Source organism: Schistosoma haematobium (genome assembly GCF_000699445.3).
Source record: "Schistosoma haematobium chromosome Unknown HiC_scaffold_239, whole genome shotgun sequence".
In the NCBI taxonomy this organism is placed as follows: domain Eukaryota; kingdom Metazoa; phylum Platyhelminthes; class Trematoda; order Strigeidida; family Schistosomatidae; genus Schistosoma; species Schistosoma haematobium.
In genome coordinates this window covers 49485-57068 of record NW_026137059.1, presented here as the reverse complement: position 1 = coordinate 57068, position 7584 = coordinate 49485, and positions in this window count along the sequence as shown.

The following is a 7584-nucleotide window of genomic DNA, read 5'->3' as shown; positions in this document are numbered from 1 at the left end:
CCCACAGTCTCAACTACCACTGATGCTTCGTCTTTGCTCAGCCCGAGACCTCAAACAGTTTGATTTTATCAGTGTCACATCAGAACCGTTGTCCAACAGAGCATAACCCACAATCTCGGCCTTTCGCGATTTCAACCGTACGGGAATCATGCCTAAACACACTTGACTGATTAGTGATTTAGTATATCCGCAACAATTCGAGATACTAGGTTTCTCACTCTCGCTGTGCAACAGAGAATGGTGTTTCTTTTCACAACCCTCAACGTTACAACGCTTCGTCAGCTTACATTCCTTAACTCTATGTCCTTGTCTAAGACAGACGAAACAGATACCCTTGCTTTTAGCGTAAGACCATCGGTCTTGAACTGTAAGCGCTAAGAACTGTGGACATTTATCAATGGCATGGTCGTAGTAACACATACTGCATTTAGTTTTCGTTGTCGAACTATTCCCTTGCTCTGATTGCACGTGACAGTTCGTCTTTACGTTATGCCCTTTTCTTGAACGGTTTGCTAACCGTCCAAATCTACTACAAGCCACTCTCGCACGCGATGCGATAAACTGAGTGAGCTCGTCGAAGGTCGGTTCCCTGTTATCTTCAGTCAATTTATCCACCCAGTCCGCCCACTGGGCTTGCATAGGTTGAGGCAAGAGTCTCACTATTCTTTCCAAAGTAACTAAGGAATTTAGATCAGAAGTATAATTCATCTGTTCCAAGACCATAGCACAGTTTTCCATTTTAATAGCCAAGTTTGATAGTTGGTCCCCGTCAATATACTCAAAATTCACAGCACTGAATAACTTCTCTAGTGTTTCTCGAGCGATTACGTGAGACTGACCGATAAAACGTTTTAGAATTTCCCTTGCTCCTTTATAGCCAGAGGATGCCTCCATCATGACACAACCTTCAATAGCTGTTTTAGCCTTGCCCTTACAATAGTGTATCAAATAGAGCAAGCGCTGGTTATCATCCGTGACTCTTGATGCTACATACGTCTCGAATTGCCTTATAAACTTCCAGTATCCTCTTGGCTCTCCATCGAAATAACTCAGTTCAACCTTTGGTAGTTCTGGGCAAACAACATGAACTATAGGCAACATGCTCTTTCCTGGTAATTCAGGCCTTTGCTTCTCCTTTAAACTAAGATTTTTTACGTCATCTGACATCGAATTAAGACTAGAATCACTACCATGATAATCAACCCTATTTGAGTCTGAACCATGACCCTTAAGGACGTCAAAAGGCACTTGCTTGACAATAGGGGATTCTTCATTAACATCGACGAACTTTGAGCTTGATTTCCTTCGACGATTAACTGGCATTATAAACGAAACGACCAATTATTTCCAGAAAATCCGCGAACGATTACCAAAGGACTTCGGCCAAGTAATAATTGTTTAGAACTGTAAAATCCAAACTTCGGTTTGGATGTTGAAGAATAGCCGACCGGGGACTTTAGACACACGCCCTTTCCCGTCGAAATCAAAACAAGTAATCGGGTAAATAGCGGTTCTATAATTCATCATAAATTTAAATGTAAATCGTTACCTAAACAAATATTACCACCCGGCTATTCAACCAATAATTGTTCAATCAATCAAATCTAAATTACAATAAATAAAGAAGTTGATAGAAGATGAGGGAAAATTACCAGTCAAAACAAATGAACGTTATTCTATCCTGACTGGATAGAACACACACAGGAAAGGAGGAGCAAATCAATATGGCTACCGCCAAGAACAAGTGTCAAGTAAAACAACACAGATGCAGTTCAGGAAGAAACACAAACTTAGTGAATGCGTAAGAAAACAAAAACTATAATAAAAAATACAAGTATTAACAATTCAAATGTAATCAAAATACAACAATGTACAACTAAGGGGATCAATAGGAACAAAGTACAAGTATATACATGGAGGGATTTTCACCAGCACACAAAACCTTCGAAATTAATCTTACAGGCAGTACATATTGAAATGATGTGTAGTTTGATTACTGATTCAATTTTAATGGCTCTATTACGTTTTGTTGGAAGAAGAAGGAAACCTCTGGAGATTTACAGTGACAGTGCGTCAAGCTTCGTGGTGACAGTTTCTGAGTTAAGCAGGTTTGTGCAGCAGTCGAATCAGAAGATGAACATTGAATTGTCAGCGAGGCCCTCATCCAACAGCATGGGTGGAGTTTGGGGAAGAGTGATTAGGTCTATATCACGACTGTTATTGTTGATCACCAGAGAACAGGTGAAGCAGGTCTCCTTGAAGCTTTAGATTAGTCTTTGTTGTTATTAATGTAGTTAGGTCGAGTAGGCGTACTGTTGTAAGTCCTACTCGTTCCTATGGTGTGATATGTTATATAATGAACCATGACCGTAGGCATCAAGGTAGCTTGTGTGGTATGGAGGGATTTTGGGGGCCGGTGTAAGATCCATTTCGAAGGTTTTGTGTGCTGGTGAAAATCCCTCCATGTATATACTTGTACTTTGTTCCTATTGATCCCCTTAGTTGTACATTGTTGTATTTTGATTACATTTGAATTGTTAATACTTGTATTTTTTATTATAGTTTTTGTTTTCTTACGCATTCACTAAGTTTGTGTTTCTTCCTGAACTGCATCTGTGTTGTTTTACTTGACACTTGTTCTTGGCGGTAGCCATATTGATTTGCTCCTCCTTTCCTGTGTGTGTTCTATCCAGTCAGGATAGAATAACGTTCATTTGTTTTGACTGGTAATTTTCCCTCATCTTCTATCAACTTCTTTATTTATTGTAATTTAGATTTGATTGATTGAACAATTATTGGTTGAATAGCCGGGTGGTAATATTTGTTTAGGTAACGATTTACATTTAAATTTATGATGAATTATAGAACCGCTATTTACCCGATTACTTGTTTTGATTTCGACGGGAAAGGGCGTGTGTCTAAAGTCCCCGGTCGGCTATTCTTCAACATCCAAACCGAAGTTTGGTTTTATCATATCGTGAAGTGCGGATATCTAACCGGTGTTAGAAATGACGTCGATTGTTGATAAGTCTGGGTTACTGACCCATAGAGTGGAATAGGAATCGTGTAAGGCATGTTGTTAAGCTTCCCTGTGGCCGAATGATCATGAGTTGTCATGGGACCCAAGTTTGTAGCCTGACTGATGTCAGTTGGACCCCACAAGTTGGTTGGAGAGTACATTTTCTGAATTTTTGGGGCCAGGTATGCCATGGTGCGCTGCTGCTACAGGGTGCCAGATGTCTGCTGTGGGCGTTGAGGGTGACCAGATTTTGAGTACCGCATATGGCGAACGAACGGACGTGCGGACGCTGGTGGACCCCTGTCTTTATGTGCTGTACGACGGTCTGCGTCGGTTTGTTATGTTTGAAACTCTGTCGTAATAAGTCCGAAAACTGATTAGGTAAATTGACGTATTTGTCGTTATCGTCATGAGGTTTGTCTAATAAATGTATCGAAGTCTCATTTGATATAATTCCTCAAATTTCCTTACTCTTTTCGGCAAGGACAAGTTTCCTATTTCTGACGCCTAACAGTATTTTGTGGAATTGCAGAAAATCAATGCCGATTATAGGAACGAGGTCATCCGCTATGATGAAACTCCATGAAAAATTAGATTTAGGACTGAAATTTAATTGTAACCGCCTTCTGCCGTACGTCTTGATGTCAGACCTGTTTGCAGCTTGTAGTTTTAGTTTGGGGTCAGGTGTGTTTTTCTCGAGTGCAGTAGGTGGTACTACACTAACTTCTGCCCCAGTATCGACTAAAAACTGTGTGCCGGTCCTTTTGTCTGTAACATATAATAGACGACTGTCTTGAAAGTTGTGGTCAGTGAGTGCAGTCGTCATTAACCTGCGGTCTTGACGTTCCTTTTTCTGTGTGCTTGCAAAGTTACAAGGCGGAGTACATTTTCTAGCTTGTTTGCCATATGTTCTATGGTACCAACAAATGTTGTGTCTAGCAGTGCTTGGACTACGTTGTCTACGGCTTGTGGATGTTCCTCTACGCTTACTGTGGGAGGCATTCAATAATTGGATCTGAGCTATCTGTTTCGTAAGGGTATCAACTGATCGTCGTAACTCGGCGATCTCGTCAGCTGAGCTTGATTGGATTTGAGATACAAGGTGAGTCTTGGACCGTTCGTAAATTCTGTCGGCTATGTCTGCTAGCCTATTAAAATCGACGTCTTCGTCTCCAATTGCAAGTATCTGTTGAATGTCTTGAGGGAGACGTCTGAGCCACAATTGATATAGTAGACGTTCGTCTACTGTACGATTTCCTAATAAGTTTGTCATGTGGCGTTTTAACTGTGGTGGTGTATTGTCACCTAGCTCCACGTTGGCTAAAAGTTGATCAATTGTCTGTTGGTCGGTGAGAGATGTGACACGAATGACCTCTCTTTTTAGACAATCGAATGGTGAGTCAGGATCCGGCTTAAAAATGACATCAGGCACTTGTTCAATGACGTCGTCCGGCAGCAGTGAGTTTGCGTAACTAAATTTCGTACTCTGATTTGTGATTTTGTTTGCAACAAAAGCCTTCTAAGCGAGCAAACCAGAGTTCAGCCTTTCGTGGATTAAAAATAGGTAAAGGTACAGAAATGGCACCCACGGAAATAGATTTAGATGATAGGCTTAGCGAATTATCAACTGACATGGTACGAAGGAGCAATAATAATAATAAACTGAGGTTTGAAATATACAATATGAAGAAATCAAAAATAACAACAAAAAAATATATATAAGACTCACCGAAAAGAAAAATTGTCACTTTGGGTATATATATGAGAATATACAGTAATAATTCCAAAGGGAAAATGCTATGAGTGAATTTATTATGACTGTCAATGAATTGTTATTATTTATAATAATAATTCCAATATGAAGTTGTCTATGATACGCTTTAGGAGAATGCAGTAGACTTTGGAGGAAAATGGTTCACGTTCTAAAGGCGGGTCACCAATATGTGGAGGCTAATGTCCTCAATATCTGACTCCGATAAATAATATCCCGTAACTGAGTATTTTAGGTAGGCTTTATCTCCTAGTAGAATTGCGAATTTACTCGAGATTATTGAGAAGCCTGAACACCAGTTATAGAGATAGTTTATTGTTAATGAGTAATAAAAATCCACAAGCGTACGGTGAGCAAGCACACGATGAAACAGAGTGAGTGTGTGTGTTTAAAACCCGTATATATTTTTGAGAGTTAATCGGGTGTGGATAAATTATCGATTATCTGCACATTGAAACCAATAGGAGGATAGCTTAAGAGTTAATGTACAGACATGCATTCGATCATACACACCGAAATTAACATCGTAAATTAAGAGTCTGAGTTACAATGAATAGACAGATGATACAGTGGCCAAATGGGCTTGCCACAAGATTCAAAAAAACTAGACAAGAGTAGTTGACAGTGTGTTTAAATTTAACTGACCAAAAGACATGTTCTGATCACTCTCTCGTTTGACGCAGAAGACGTACACCCTCCATGGAAATCCACTCCTGAACTCTCCGCAGAGGAATACCTTAAGCTAGTAACTATAGCGAGCTTGGACAACAACTAAAACTACATTGAAGCTGTAACCTCAACAAATGTGTGGGGAAAAGTTAAAGTAGAGCTTCTTATAGTTAATTTTGTTGCTATTTGCGTTTTTATCAATTCTTACGATTTGTACAATTTCGGTTTGTGAACGCGCATAACATGAACCATAGATTATTGCTCACAACTAATCTACCGTACACATAGGTTATTCTAGCCCCTGGACAGACCGATCAATTCATTCTTCTGAAACCACATTTAAACCTTGTCATTTATTCGTTTATTGGCCTTGACTGTCTCTGTGTGAGCGTATCTGTGTAAATTTCCTATCTTACTCATTACATGTCTGTAACTCATTTTTGCTGGCTATAAGTATCGATCCACACTTTGGTTAAATGAGTTGCCTTACAAACCTTCTCCGCGGTGCCCCACTTTTTGTCATTAGGAGTTGCCCTTATTTGGAATAGTCACTAAGCCGAAATGACCACAGCCCCTTTAGTTGAAGGCTTAAGGCGGATACCTGATAGCATTCGATCTGCACTAAGAAGGACTTGACACACATGACATTGATCATCATCCAGTGATCAATCAACTGTGATTACATCTCAGTCCTTCAGGAGGTCGGTCACGGCTCGAATAGCTCAGTGGCAACGTTTCTGACTGTGAAATTGGGTGACACGGGATCGAATTCGTCAGGGAGCATCAGTTCCCTCAATATTACAGGTGCGTCTTGCTGACGGGTGCCAAGTAGCACGAAACCCGTGTCCAGAGTTTCCTGTCGACTACCTCCAACCACCATCTTACTTGATCAAAATGTACTCGCCCATGGATTAACATCTTCCCCTTTGAACAACTATCCAATGTATGTCACATGTTATACAACGGTTATCACTAAAACATATCATTAACTGTCCTCTATCTCGATCATAATCACCTCGGGTTCCCCCTTATTCTTTCGATTTCATCTGCTCACAGTCTTAGTTACTGATCAACCAACAAACTTATTTGTCTATTGTTTGAACTAATCATCTGTTTGAAGACCAATTAATAATTGATTACTTTTCACACTGTATTTGGTCGACCTCCTGCCTAGTAATTGAATAACCACTAGAGCCTTGAATCCCTATCTTCCTGAAAAAACGCACTCACTGTCCATTGGCTATCACTAAAATCTAAAATCGTAACAAAATAACGAGAAGCAATAGCAAAGAAGCTAATCGTTGTACACATGTCGCTAAGATAGTAGGTCGACTAAATATTGGCTTTTGTACACCGTTACCAATACTCTGCCAATTGTTCAACGTGTGCGTTACACCACGAGTAATTTACTGTCCTTCTTTTCGTGGATGTACCAGTCCAGAGAAACGAGGTTCTTTCTGTATAAACTCGAATTTTGTACATCGATAGAAGCTTGACGACTCAGTTTGCTCGGAAAATGGTAACTAACAAAATTATAAATGTGGTGGTTAATATGTATATTAACATTCTGTTGATGTTAAACAGGGTTTCATTTTAACTTAGTTTCTTATGAATCCTGATTTTATTGGCGAGAATTTAATTTGTTTTTGTATCTACTCGGTGTCCTAATTTAGAATGAGGTAAGTTAAAGTGATGCTTATTTGTGTCGACATTGTGTTTTTACCGTTACCTCATTCCTGGTTTATCCAACACCACATCAGTGTGAGCAGTGACCAAATCGTAACACATATACGGGTCAAAGTATACTGTACACCTGTGCAGTTATCAGCTGATGTACTTGGTTTTAAAATTTCTTTCCTAATCAATATTAAGCATTATGTTTGGTATATTTTAAAGAGCATGAACCGTTACATGTAGCGTTTTCATTTAGTTTCCCTTCAAAAATATTTTACGGCTTCAAACAAAAACCTGGCCTTATGATCTATCATTATTTGTTGAAAACTAATTTTACAAATAAATATAAGATTCATCAGGATTCTTATGTCTGTTTATCTAAGCAGTTTTTTCCTGGGTTTTAGACTTTCGACACAGTTATACGTTTTACCATCATCCTCATGACCATTTG